Raw genomic sequence first — 14,560 nt, 5'->3', positions numbered from 1 at the left:
TGCAAGATTTCCTCCAAATTGGTGCATTACGATCCACATTGGCTTCTTTCTCTCATAATCGGCCTCACAACCCTACCTACATGAAAGAAACATAAATACACACATATCAGTCTTAAAACCCGAGAAAAGTAATGCTCAACATAAGGAAAGAATGCTTCGCATTCTTATCGCACAAGCACTTATCAGCTACACAAACAATTCATGATCAAGAACATGAAGTACAAATGTAGCAAGAAATGAGGATTGGGCTTGAGGAACAAGATCTAGATCATATAGATTCTGAAAATCAACAAGAAATAAATCAAAATTCAAACATGGAAATTGGGGTACCTCCACCAATAATTGCAACAGTGGCAACTGAGGATGCAATTACAAGCTCAGCAGGTTCAATTACTTGCACCCCTTACAGTCACTTATTGGCACAAAATGCCTACAGAAGAGTCATTATAGGAATATGTTCAGGTTTATAAGAATTTTACTTGCTTGTTATCTGATTATTTCTTTTTATATTAAACATTTTCCATGTTGTTTCTTAATTTGATTTAATGTAATTGTTTGTGCAGAAAAAATACATAGTTCCTCAAGAAGGTAAAAAGTGGATTTTGGCTATACTATTGGAGATGATTGGAGAGTATATAAGTGTAGGGGAAAAAAGAACATTACTATATGTACAAGGTTGATAAGCTTAGAATATTAAATCACCCAGAACATATTGGATAAGATAAATTCAAAAAACTTTTGAACTATTGGAATTCAACAAATGCAAAGGTATAACAATTTTTAATTGCTTTATAATGTCAAAACTACTTTCTCCAAGCTATGCTAATAGTAATGGAAATCTTTATGTAGAGAATCACCGAAATAAACGCAAATAATCGAAAGAGGCAAATTAATATGCATATGGCGGGCAAAAAGAGTTTTGCTAGGATAAGAAAACAAATGGTAAGTGTAAATATGTTTTTTTTTTGTATTTTAAATTTTATATTTTAGGAATGTTTTGATAAACTTGACTATACCCAGTATGATTAATATCATCAATAAAAACAAATGGTAAGTGTACGTATGGTTTTTTTCTTATTTTAAAATTGATATTCTAACAATGTTTTGATTATCTTGTCTACACTTATTATGATTAGTATTGTTTTGGTTACCTTGATTATACCTATTATCATTATTAGCATCAATGAATTTACCTTGATTATAAGAGAATAAAAAAAATATTTGTTATTGTTTTGTCTTTTGTATTATAATTGTTATGTGTGGTGCTACATTTGATTTTTTTTGTTTTTTTTTTATCATATACAAGTCCTTGCTAATGAAAATTATGTTTTTATTTTAAATTGATATTCGAAGAATGTTTTGGTTAACTTGATTACACTTATTATGATTAGTATTATTTTCGTTACCTTCACTATACCTATTATGATTAGTATCATCGATGAAGTTAATTTTGTATTCTTTTGAAATTATTTCTATTTGTATTATCTTTATTGTTGGTATGATAATTGCTATGTGTGGTGCTACATTTGATTTTTTTTGGATCATGTACAAGTCCTTGCTAATGAAAGTTATGTTTTGCTTTCTTTTTGTGGAATTAAAATAGTAAGATGCAAATGAAAACAATGAGGTACCAACTAATATTGCTTTTTATATTGAAACTCGAAAAAAGACAACCGAACAAGACCTACAAGGAGTCCTTTGCTGATATTAGCGACAAAATTGTAAGGATTTCCATTTATTTATATGCTTTTATAGTATGATTTTGGAATGTAATATTTTGTCTTACACATGATCAATATAACATCAAAATAAAGTTTTACTAAAGTTTCATTCTATTACTGTCTCAAATGTAAGTTGTGCAGTCACAACAAAATAGTGATAACCAATCTGTTGATGCATTTTCTGTATGGGATGAGTGTTACACCAACATATTTGAAAGGAAAAAGAGTTAGTGGTGAATCTTCTATAAAAGTTTCTCAAAATTTTATTGAAGGCATGAAGGAACAGATGAGAGAAGAAATGAGAAAAGAAATGAAAGAACAAATGGAAGATTATAAATCATCTTTGCAATCATTTGTGTAACAACAATTTCTTTCTATGATGTCACAGCTTCAAGGCTTGGTTCCAGGAATGAACATAAACCAAGTTCCTGCATTTAATTTGAATTTTGGATCTCCAGGAGATGCTGTTAGTGCACCAACTCAAGGAATACATGCACGTAATATATCCTCTGCTAGTAGCCATGAACTTTAGGTATTCTTTTATAATAATTATCATTTTAGTTGATGTCATTATGTTAGAATATAGTTTATAGTATCATTTTCTTTTAACAAATTTTTTATTATGTTACGTAATATAAATTGTATATATCATACAAGTTTCTTCTTATTAATTTTACTAACTAATTTTTTATAATTATAGGGATAATGATGTTATACTCTCAGTTGGTTTCATCCCAAAATATTGAAGATGACTTGTTTTGTATTAACTTCAAAATTGTTTTGTATTAACTAGTTCTCTCATTGAATTCTTATGTTATTGAATATTTTTGTCAATTTTAATCTTATGTTGTTGGCTCTAAGTGTTTAATACATTTTAGGATGATGTTTGATAATGTTATCATTTTATTGAATTGGATTATTAAATTTATTATTTGTAAAATGGTATAGATTTCAAAACCAAAACAATTGATTTTATCAACTATTGCAGGAGATATTGTAAACCGCTGCAATAGATCAGATGAAACCATTGCCGTAATTTGTACATAACAACTGCTATAGCTATTCCCAAGCCACTGCAACATATATTACAAAACCATTACAATATAAATTATGAAACCAATATAATAGGTATTGTGAAACCATTGTATTATATAAAATAACCATTGCAAAATAAACAGCTGCAGTATATGAAGCAACCTCTGCATAATTAAAAACCACTACAAAAGCCAATGCCAATTGGAACTATTTAGGCAACGATGTAAAACTGCTGCAATAGGATGTATAGAACCGCTGCAATAACCTATTGCAATTGGAGCAAATGCAGCGGATGCCAATTCACTGCAATAGATCTTATGTAGCGGTTTTAAGACCTTTTGCAGCGGTTTATAACCACTGCATAAGTGATGTTATGTAGTAGTGTTATCTTAAAAGTAGTTTTCATCAAATACCCAAAATTAACTTTTCTAGATAGCATTTATGTTTCTTGGCCGACCATTATAATGGTAAAGAGCCAAAAAAGTTTTGAAATCTTGTCTTGAAACAAAAAATATTAGAAAAGATTGACCAATTAGAGTCATAAAGACAAAGAACAGAGAATTAGTTGGAGCAAGATAGTAAACTAAATTCTCAGATCTTTAACATATTATAGCATATGAACATCACAATAAATTGCATATCTCCCAGTTGGTATTGGGATTGGCTTAAAACATGAACAACATATGTGATGTTAAATCTTTTGAGTTTGAAAAAAGTGCTTAACTTCATAATTTATTCTATTAGGATTCCACCATTCAAGCACTTAGAAGCTTATATTTATTAATATTTTTGGGGAATTATTTCCTCTAAGAAGCTACAATAGACTATTTATTGCAGCAATTTTCGAACAATTTTACATTGTTACAGGCAATTTTATATTTAAGTTTTTCATTTGATGCAAACCGCTGCATATTTTGACAATATGCAGTGGCTTTTAATAACTACTACATATTTGTCTTAATATACATCAGTTTTTACAATAACTGCATATGTAAAATAATGTTGGTACTTCAAAACCATTGCATATTAATTGTATTGTACTAGTTCTCAATAACAACAATTTTCATTTTCTATTTTTTATTTTTCATTTTAGGATAAAAATATTGATTTGTAATATTATGGGAATACTTTCTAAAAGAAATTTAAAAAAGTATGAGTTGCAGATTTTTCACATCTCTAAAATCTTGGGAGTTAGCATATCAATATTTCTGAGAGTCAAATATAATTATGAGTAAGACAACTTGTCATAAAAATGATAATAGGTGATTTATTATTAAATAAAAGAGAAATTAGAAGAAAAACCTTGAATTATATATATATATATATATATATATATATAAATTCTCTAACTTTTGTTAACACAAACTCAAAGGTTTGATGAAAACAAAATTTTAAAACGAAAGTTACATAATTAGTTTAAAAAGTACTTTATAACATAACACTACAAATCTCAAAGTACAAGAAACACACATAACTGTGAATCTTCATATTTAGTTTTATTAGCTACAATAATACTAGCTCAATTCTTATTATAAGATAATGTTTAATTTAATTTATATATTTTTAAACTTTATGGACATTGATTCTTAATTTAATTTAATTTTGCTTGATTTAATATTTAATATATTTTTAATTTATTTTTCATTCAAACATCATATCCTTTATGTTTAATAAGTTTTAAATATTAAATCTTAAAATAAAAATTTGCGATCATAACAATTTTTATTTAATCAATTGTCCAAATCAATTAATTTTAAAAAAAATATTTTTTAAAACTTTTATGAAATTTTACACTCATAAATTTTAAAAAAAAAATTCAAGAGGTTTTTCTGGAAAAGATGCAAAATATAATAAATAAAATAAGAAAATAAAAAATCTCCTAAATCGATTTCAACACATTAATTTGCCTCCATATCAGCTAACATGTTCCCATCTTAAAGCTCAAATCTGTAATTTTCTTTGACTTGAGATAAGTTCAGTAACATCAATTAACCTTTCTCCCTTTGCTTTCAAAACCCTAACCTTTTGAAGGAGCCAGCCTCATACTAAGTTCTCTAAGAAGCCAGCATCGTGCATTTTGTGCCTCTTCTTTCACTGATGGCCCCTCTTACACTTTGTGCTCATAGGACTTCACCATAATGCTGAAAGTGATGAGCTTGCTCAGCTTTTTGAATAATCTTTGAGATTTCTTAGGTGGGTTTTCCTCTGTTAAAATTTAATTGGGTTGTTATTTGGATTGCAAATAATTTGGTGTTGTTGTGTTATTGAAACATGGGAGCTTTGTTGATGTGTTTGACTTGAAAATGTTCAAAAAGAATGATAGTTAGTGATAATATAATGCTTTAGCTGTAATACCCTAAGAGGGTGTTTGACTCATGGATTCACCTATGATATTTAAACCCATGTTTGACTACAAGAAAAATAGTGAATAGTTGGTTGTCATGGGAATGGGATGCATGCATATGGGGCATTTCCAATCCTCCCAATATTGAGAGATTTGGATTCCTTAGTAATGAAATGACTATTATACCCTTCTGTTATAATAATAAATCATGTTAGTTATTTATTTATTTAATAAATAAATAATTGTTAAATTATATTAATTGTTTGAAATAGTTAGTTATAATTAGAAGAAATATATAACATATTAAAAATATTAAATAACAATAAAACATGCTATTTATTTATTAATTAATATAACAAACATGTGTTACGTTATAATATTTAGTTGTAATATTTCATTTTAATTAATTAAAATAAATAAGTAAATATATTGTAAACACTAATAATAATAAATCATGCTAATTATTTATTGGGAAAATTACGTTTTAGTTTCTGAGACATTTCATTCTTCCATTTCAGTCACTCTGACTTTTCCATATTCCTTTATTGTTTACATTCCCTTTCAGTCCTTGCAATCAAACCCTTCAGTTAAGTTGCTATGAATTGTCAAAATTGCCCTTGTTTCAAAGGCAAATATTGAAGGGAGTTTTCCCTCTATGTCACATCCACTTTTGGAGAAAAGTAATACCAAATCCCAAGAAAGCTTCAAATGTCAGAACTTTTCATTTTTTTATCTAATTCTTCTTGTTCTTGTTCATGTTCTTCTTGTTTTTCTTCTTCGTCTTCTTGTTCTTCTTCTTCATCTTGATGCTAAAGCTTCTCGGTTTTTTGTTTTCTTTCAATTCTTCATTGTCCTCCTTACTATTCTACACCTTTGAGAGGTTGTGAAAAGAGCTTTTTTAGGTTCTACATCATTTCATCTTTTATTCTTCATCTTCTAGAGACCATGGAAAAAAGCGTTTTTGAGGTTCTTCGTCTTCTCATATTTTATAGTAAGTAACAATGATAAGTGCTTGTGCGATAAGAATACGAAGTGTTCTTTCCTTGTGTTGAGCATTACTTTTCTCTGGTTTTAACACTAATATGGGTGTATTTATGTTACTTTTATGCAGGTAGGGTTGTGAGGCCGATTATGAGAGAAAGAAGCCAATGTGGGTCGTAATGCACTAATTTTGGAGGAAATCTTGCTATAGGTTCAAACGCGAAGACATAGGTCATGTTCCAGATGCAGGAATGTGTGCCAACCTTCTCGTACTTGAGTTAGCACAACTATTTGGAGGGGCACAAGGGCAGTCACATTCAAGAATTCCGACTTGTGCATATAAAACAAGATCTCCAACAACATGTTCGTTATTAAAGAAGCAAGGTGATCCACGATGTAAACGTGTGCTCGTTTGCATTACCTTGATGAAAGTATGGATTCGGGAGTATTTGAGGCTGGTACTTTAGCAGGGTACTATCAAAAGCATTGTAGCAAAGATACTGTAGTAGCACTGTTTACAGTCGGCCGAGAAAACAGAAAAACAGAGAATCCACATGGGCGTGTGGAAATTCGACGCGCCCGTCTGAAAAATCCATAAGGGTGCCCACATGGGTGTGTGGATTCAAGATTCCAACCCTTTAAAAGGCGATTTCAGCCCCGATTTCAGCATTCTTTTCTCCATCTTTTCCCCAACTTGAGAGAGGGTGGTGGCTAGGGTTTTGAGATGTATTAGCTATGTCTTTGGAGAGGTTCTACGGCTTTGACATCGCGTGCTGTTTGGAAGAAGGTTAGTGGGAGAGCTTTTGTTGGCACCGATCCTGCGAGGTGTATCCTTGGCCGGAGAATGGACCCTTGTGACGAGTAGAGGACTGATAAGTACTTCTGCGATATGAATGCGAAGCGTTCATTCCTTATGTTGAGCATTACTTTCCTCAGTTTTCTACATTAATATGTGTGTTTTTATGTTACTTTTATGCAGGTAGGGTTGTGAGGCCGAGTATGAAGGAAATGGGCCAATATCGATCATAATGCACCTATTTTAGAGGAGATCTTGTTAAGGTTCAAAGCGAAGACATAGGGTCGGTGTGAGATGCTAGAGTGTGTGCCAACCTCCTCGCATGATCGTGTGAGCACATCTATTTGGAGGGCACAAAAGGTAGTCACGCTCGAGCATTCCGACTTATGCATATAAGAACAAGAGCCCCGCCAACATGTACATCATTGAAGAAGCAAGTGATTCACGGCGTGAATGTGTGCCCGTTCGTTACCCGGATGAAAGTATGGAATTGGGAAGTTAATCGAGGCGAGGCCATAGCGAGACTCTTGATGGCGACATTGTTCACGATCGGCGAGAAACCGGAGAAAGCGAGAGAATCCACAGGCGTGTGGAAATTATCCACGACCGTGTGGAAATTCCGCTGACGCGTGTTCCGACTGCGCCCGTGTAGTCGCCCGATTCAACCCTATTTAAAGCCGATTTCAGCCCGATTTCGAGTATTCTTTTCTCCATCTTTTTCCCCAACTTGTGAGAGGACTTCGGCTAGGGTTTCGAGGGGTATTGGCCAAGGTTTTGGGGAAGTTCTACGACTCCGACATCGTGATTCCATTAGGAAGAAGGTTGGTAGTGGAGCTTCGATCGAGGCGTATCCTATACCAGACGAAGAAATCTTTGGACGACGAGTATAGGACGCTCCACAAGACCATTGACACCACCATCTAGGGGTTTTTTTTATGGATTTATTGCTTTTACATTTGATTTCTTTGATTGTATTAAGCTCCATGGAGAGCTAAACCCCTAGTGGGTACTTGGATGATTGTGAACCCTAGGATGTATTCGTTCTATTGAACTTCTTTATTATGCTTTCAATAAATTGATGTTTATTGTGAGTTCCAACCTTGAATGCTTGATTGTATGAACATTTCCCCTAGAGTGACACTAGGATTGAGAGTTCTTGTTGGTAACCTTGTGAGTGAGTGACACACCACTAGCGTTAGACAAAGCTAGGTTGGAGAGGGTTGAGAGGGTGAGTCGAGAGGTACAGGAGCGTCCCCTTTCCCCTCCGACGTAATAGATTCTAACTGCGTTCCTTGAGTTCTTCGCGGCCATAATGGAGGGAATGGTCTAAGGGATGAACCTCCGCTGGGGCCTAGTTGCGCGTGCAATGGAGTGAAGCGTTGAGAGGATCTTAGTATCTAGGGCTTAATTGTGGCTAGGGACCTTCCATCTGGACCAAAGGGTTAGGTCTATATTTAGGAAGAGATTTATCACTTGGAATCCCTAGAGCTCATTGCAACTCTATTCAAGTGCGAGGTGTTGAGATTGTTCGATTTCTCCTCCAGGACATGTATAGAGTTAGGCATAGTTGACCTTAGATTTGGGACTATGTATGTAAGGATTTCCACGACTCACCATTACATTGATTAGGAAGCATTATAGAGAGTTCTTGCACTTGAAGCGATCATCCTATGTGAAGCATTATCCGAGTACCCCATCCTTTATCGATTGCCTTACCCTCTTCTTACTTTTGCTCTTTCACTTGTTGTTTTTATTATTGAGAATTGAATCAATTTCACACTTATCACTATTGATATTCCATATAGCTAAGAATCAAATTAAGTATTTTCACTCCCTACTCCCTGTGGATTCAACCCCGCTCACCCGGGATTATTACTTCGACAAACCCGTGCACTTGCGAGATGTAAGCATGGGAAACTTGTCAAGTTTTTGGCGCCGTTGCCGGGGAGCTAGGCGTTTAGAGATACTTTGCACTTTGTTTTCTTAGCTATTTCACCACAGATTCTATTCCATTTCTTCTTATTCTATCATCATTCTGATTTTCGTTTTCTTTACTTTGGTGAAGCTCCTGGTTATGACCCGAGGGAATCCATCAATATTGATTGAAGGAGACCTTGAGCTTGAACGTACACTTCGAAGGAAAGGGAAAGAACCTGTATAAGAATAGCCTAATCCAGCTGATTTGGAAGTAGAAGGATCTAACAACATGGAGGAACAGAATGAGCAACAACGGACACTATCTGATTATGCCAGACCTTCAGTATTGGGGACACAATCGAGTATTGTGCGTCTCCCAATTACAGCTCAGAATTTCGAGCTAAAGCCGGCATTCATCCATATCTTTCGCGCCGATTCGCACAATTCAGCGGTTTGGCCGATGAGGATCAAAGCTGTCACGCGAGAGAGCTTCCTCGGGTGTGTGACATCGTCAGTAGATCAATGGTGTGACGGATGATGCCATCAAATTGAGAGCCTTCCCATTTTTCCTTAAATGGGAAGCAAAGCGATAGCTACACTCATTACCTAGGGGCATCAATCACTACATGGGAGGAGATGGTAGAAGCTTTTCTAGCCCGTTATTTTCCTCCCGGAAAATCAGCCAAGCTTAGGAATGAGATCTCATCCTTTATGCAATTGGAATTGGAGTCTCTATTTGAGACATGGGAGCAGTTCAAGGAACTCCTGCGCAAATGTCCGCAACACGGATTTCCGGAGTGGATGATTGTTCAAACCTTACGCAATGGGTTGAATGCGGTACAAGACAACTCTTGGATGCGGGTCGGGGAGGTACCTTAGGTAGCAAGACCGCCGATGAGGCTCGTCGATTGATTGAGGAAATGGGGGTTAAATAGCTACCGAGTGGAATGCGAGGGGAGAAGAAAAGGTGGCCGGGTCTCCAGCGAAATTGATGCGGTAACTTCATTGGTGGCCCAAGTGGAGAGTTTGAGTAAGAAGCTAGATCTTATAGCTTCGAATAGAGGTGCGGCCGTAACCAACTGCACCAGTTGTGATGGAGGACATTCTCCCTCCGATTGCCCAATCGTCATTGGTGATGTTTCTTCAGTTGAGAATGTCGACTTTGTAGGTAATGGAATGAGACCTCAAGGGAATCCATACAGCAACACCTACAATTCGAGGTTGGAAGAATCATCCCAACTTTTCATGGAGTAATCAAGGACCACGAAGACCATGGGGCCATCGGGGTTCCAACAACAACAACAACAAGCCCCTCAAGTGGAAAAGCGAAATTTCAGGGTTTGGAAACCCGAATGACGGATTTGGAGAAGCACTTGGCTAGATTTGTTCAATCAGCATATACAAGATTTGAATCAGTCGAGGCTACACTTCACAATCATACCGCCTCCTTGCACAACCTTGAAAATCAAGTCGGGCAAATTGCGAAATCTCTTTCCGAAAGGCCACATGGAAGTTTACCAAGCAACACGAAAACCAATCCGAGAGAACATGTGAAGGCGATCGCATTGAGAAGCGGTCGTGAGGTTGAATGGCGGCTTCTGACTAAAATACCGAAAGAACACGCACCCGAGGTCGTAGAGGTTGAGAAGGAAGCAAACAAAGAGAAAGAGGTGGCATCCCCAACTTTCAAGCCAAGAATCCCTTATCCCTCTAGATTGAAGAATGACCAAGGGGATGACCAGTATAAGAAGTTCCTGAGTTTGTTCAAGCAACTCCACATCAACATTCCTTTTGTTGAGGCTTTGGCTCAAATGCCTAAGTATCACGAAATTCTCGAAGGACCTATTGACCAACAAGAGGAAATTGGAGGAGAGTGCTTCGGTGGTGCTTGATGCTTCATGCTCGGCGGTGTTACAAAAGAACATGCCGAACAAGAAGAAAGTCCCGGGAAGCTTCATTATTCCGTGTAACATCGACAACTTAGGTGAGGAAATGGCATTGGCGGATTCGGGGGCAAGTATCAACGTCATGCCATATACTTTCTTCCAAAAGCTAGGCTTGGGTGAGCCTAGGCCTACTCGGATGACTTTACAATTGGCGGACCGAACGGTACGACATCCGAGAGGCATCATTGAAGACGTACTTGTCAAGGTGGACAAGTATATTTTTCCGGTTGACTTTGTAGTGCTAGATGTTGATGAGGATGCAGATGTACCCTTGATACTTAGGAGACCATTCTTGCAGACTTCCAAAGCATTGATTGACATGGACGGCGGAGAGCTCACATTGAGAGTCGGAGACCATAAGCTCACTTACCGCCTTGCTGAAACCATGCGGCATTCTCTCGATTTTGATGACACTTTGTATTTTCTAGACACTACTGATGAGATTATTGATGAATATATATAGGAAATGTTCAACCCGGATCCGTATGAAGGTTTGTTCGACTAAGAGGATAGCAATAAAGAATTACTAATGCTTGGTTCGACCGGAGAGGAAACATCTACCCCGGGAATCTTGAAGAAGGTGCTCCAGAAAATGAAGAGGGTTCGAAGATGTCACCGAAAACGCCCCAAGACTGTTGGAGACGTACATGAGCCAAGGGAGTTGGACGAACAATTGCTAGGTGGTCCGAAGCCTGATAGTACACCCTTTACCCTCAAGAGACTTTGCTCATCATGCTTTCAAGTTATGGGTAAGAGGGCAACCTTCATTCATGAACCCCGTGAGGGTAAGAAAGATACGTCAAGCTTCATCGACGTTAAACAAGCGCTTCTTGGGGAGGCAACCCAAGTGTTTACTTGTTTTTGTACTTTTAGTTTAGTTTGTTTGTATGAATAAATTGTTAAGTGTTGGTGTTTAAATTTTTGAGTGCTTGTGCTGCGATTTTTATTGTGGAGTTTTAAAAGAATTCATTGTATCTTTTGTTTAGAATTGGCGAAGTTTGGTCATTTGAGTTCTATTTTGTGTTTTTATCCGGGTATATTTTTGCACAATAGGGCAGGCTCGAGTGTGTAAACATGTTCAGAGCTACTCGCAGAGCTCCCGCAGGTTTTTCTAAGTCATCCAGAGAAAACAAACGGCCGTGTGGAAATTCCACACGCCGTGGGTGTGTACTGTGAACTCTTCCAGAGAGGGTACAGGGGCGTGCGGCTGCCCCTGTGGATGACCATGAGACTGGCGCACGCCCGTGGGTAATTTCCACATGGGCGTGTGCCTTCCTGCAGAGTTGGGCAGATTTTCCCAAGAATACATGGCAGTGGACTCGCCTCAGTGGGCGACCTTGTGAACCACGCACGGGCGTGGGTAATTTCCCTGCGCTGCACGCGAAACTCTGCAGGGTGTTCCCTCCATCCCGAGAAAACACAGGGGCATGCGGCCGCCCCTGTGAGTTGAGGCCTGTGAATGCCCACGCCCGTGTGGAATTTCCGCACGGGCGTGTGGGTGACTTGATATTTTTCTCGGATAACCAGGGAGGCCACAGGGGCGTGGGTCTTCCCTTGTGGGTCTAGCGCATGGGCGTGGGTATTTTCCGCACGCCCGTGTGAGATCAGTCAGAGTCAAGAGAGCGTTTTCCTGAGAAGGCACAGGGACGTGTGTACACCCCTGTGGTGCTCTCGAAGTGAGGCGCACGGGCGTGGGTAATTTCCACACGCCCGTGGGGACACACAGAATTCCAAGAGACGTGATTTTCTCCTTAAAAACCTTTTGATCCGGCTCATTCTTCATCTCCAGTCAGCGGAAAACGGTTCCCGATTATATTTTGACCCTTCGTCGCTATTTGGAGGAATTTTCTTTGCTAATCTTATCGAATTTCAGACGTTTTCATATTCATCTTTTCGGTAATCCTTTTATCCTTTTTTCTTCGCCAATTATGGTTGTTCACGGGTTGAATGCTTTTAAATGCCAGTTTTCATGCATGATGGATATGTAGTAAACAGTTAGAAGTGATTTTACAATTGAATTGTTATGATTTTTTTTGTGCACCCGTGCGGGAGTTTCACGCTCTGCAGAGCCACATGGGCGTGGGTAATATCCACAGGCCTGTGTGGAATTCTGGAGTATATTACCTCTGAGATTTTTTTTCTTGTTGCTCTTTTGCACTCCGACTATGGCATCTCGAGCGAAGAAGAACGAGTTAAGCGCCTCGGGACTTACCCTCACCCGAGCCGATACATATGGAATTCTCGAACCCCGAGCATCGGGGCTCGCTCGAGAGACTTTCGAAAGACTCGGGGTTTGGTCGGACTTGCTTTATGGATTTTACAAGTGCTTTAACAGATTCAGCAAGGTGATGAGGTGATTTATGAGATTGATGAGATGCTGGCAGTGGGGAGCTGGAGGAGGCTGCTGACAATTAGTGAACCGGCTTACCGCACACTTACGCTAGAGGTTTTTAGCGTCCCTTTGAGTTTCGATTGCTACATGGGAGGGTTAACACTACAGAGGCGATACGGTTTCAGGCATTCGGACATCCATTCTCTATGAGCGTCACTGAGTTTTCGATTAGGACGGGCCTGTGCGATGTCGCTTATATAGGTACCATGGAGTATGACCGACTACCAGTAGATTTTCAAGTGTCAGTCACCCCATATCATGCATACAGGATTTTGTGTGGGCATGGGGAGTATTAGCCGAGATTATCGAAAGCTTCTAGTTTGTCCCGATTCAGTTACAGATACATACACGGAGTCATCAGCAGGTCCATGACAGGTGGAGCAGATAACATAGCCGCTTTAACCAGATTGGATCTGCTTTTATTATACTCCATGGCTCGCAATGTGCCACTTCACTTAGGGTGCATTCTAGCAGATGTTTTCCATTACCAGGGTCGTTCGACGAGAGTGGGTCTACTATTTGCGGGCCCTTATATCAGCAGACTCATTCTAGGAATGGGTTTGGGCGACGCTCTACGTTGTGCTGAGAGGATAGTTGTGCCCATCGCTCTTACGTTCGATACGATCAGGATGATGGGGTTGGTATGGAGGTTTGGGCCAGGGGTCTACGTTCTTATTCCAGCTACCACTGAGACCACCAGAAGCGAAGGAGATACTACGGGGGGTGTCCACCAGACTCCTCCATCTTATGTAGCACCAGGTATTAGAGCCTATGATCGTATCGAGAGGCTAGAGACCGATGTCAGAGATATTCGGACCGAGATAAAGGAGCTCCGGGCTTTGCAGTTGGCACAGTACACAGATCATATGGCCCGATTCGATTTCCTTCGAGATCTCCTGAGACCCGGATCTTCGCACCTCCAAAGCACCTCTATCCTCGACCCCACCACCGTGAGGACCCACTATATGCTTCCACTTCAGCAGCTGAAGCAGAGCCTAAGCGTAGCAATCGACACTTTGACTTCTTCCTCTTTACTTTCATGCATTTTACTTTATCTTATTTTCTTATTTTTTTTAGACTTGTTCACTCAGAAAGGATTCTTCCTTCTTAGTTTATGTTATTTTGCATTATCGAGTTGTATTCATTGTTTCATCTTTTATACACTCGAGTTATTTTTTTGTTTTTTTCTTGAGCTTTCATCGAACCCCATCGTGTATGCGTCGAGTATGGTCTTGTCTTCTTGGAAATTGAGACTTAGTCATGGGCACGACCAAGGTGCTTTTGGCACTTGGCCGTGCGAGCTTCACAACCCGTTGGAACACTACTCCCAATGAATTAGCTTCATCAAACACAACACTAGGAGTCAGGGGAGTAATGTTTTGATTGTTTCTCCCACATATATTTTTCATTGATATACATTATGAGTGA

The 14,560-nt window shown here is 38.3% G+C and overlaps 1 non-coding gene across 1 annotated transcript; it reads right to left on the bottom strand.

Moving 5' to 3' along the window:
- Positions 1–9,478: 9,478 nt before the first annotated feature.
- On the bottom strand, positions 9,479–9,585 carry LOC120271182. The gene has a single exon (XR_005539804.1). It is a non-coding gene; the product is annotated as a small nucleolar RNA R71 (small nucleolar RNA).
- Positions 9,586–14,560: the final 4,975 nt, after the last annotated feature.

This window comes from Dioscorea cayenensis, chromosome 10 (genome assembly GCF_009730915.1).
Source record: "Dioscorea cayenensis subsp. rotundata cultivar TDr96_F1 chromosome 10, TDr96_F1_v2_PseudoChromosome.rev07_lg8_w22 25.fasta, whole genome shotgun sequence".
In the NCBI taxonomy this organism is placed as follows: domain Eukaryota; kingdom Viridiplantae; phylum Streptophyta; class Magnoliopsida; order Dioscoreales; family Dioscoreaceae; genus Dioscorea; species Dioscorea cayenensis.
Note: the sequence above shows the minus strand (reverse complement) of the source record. Positions and strands in the feature narration are given on the sequence as shown.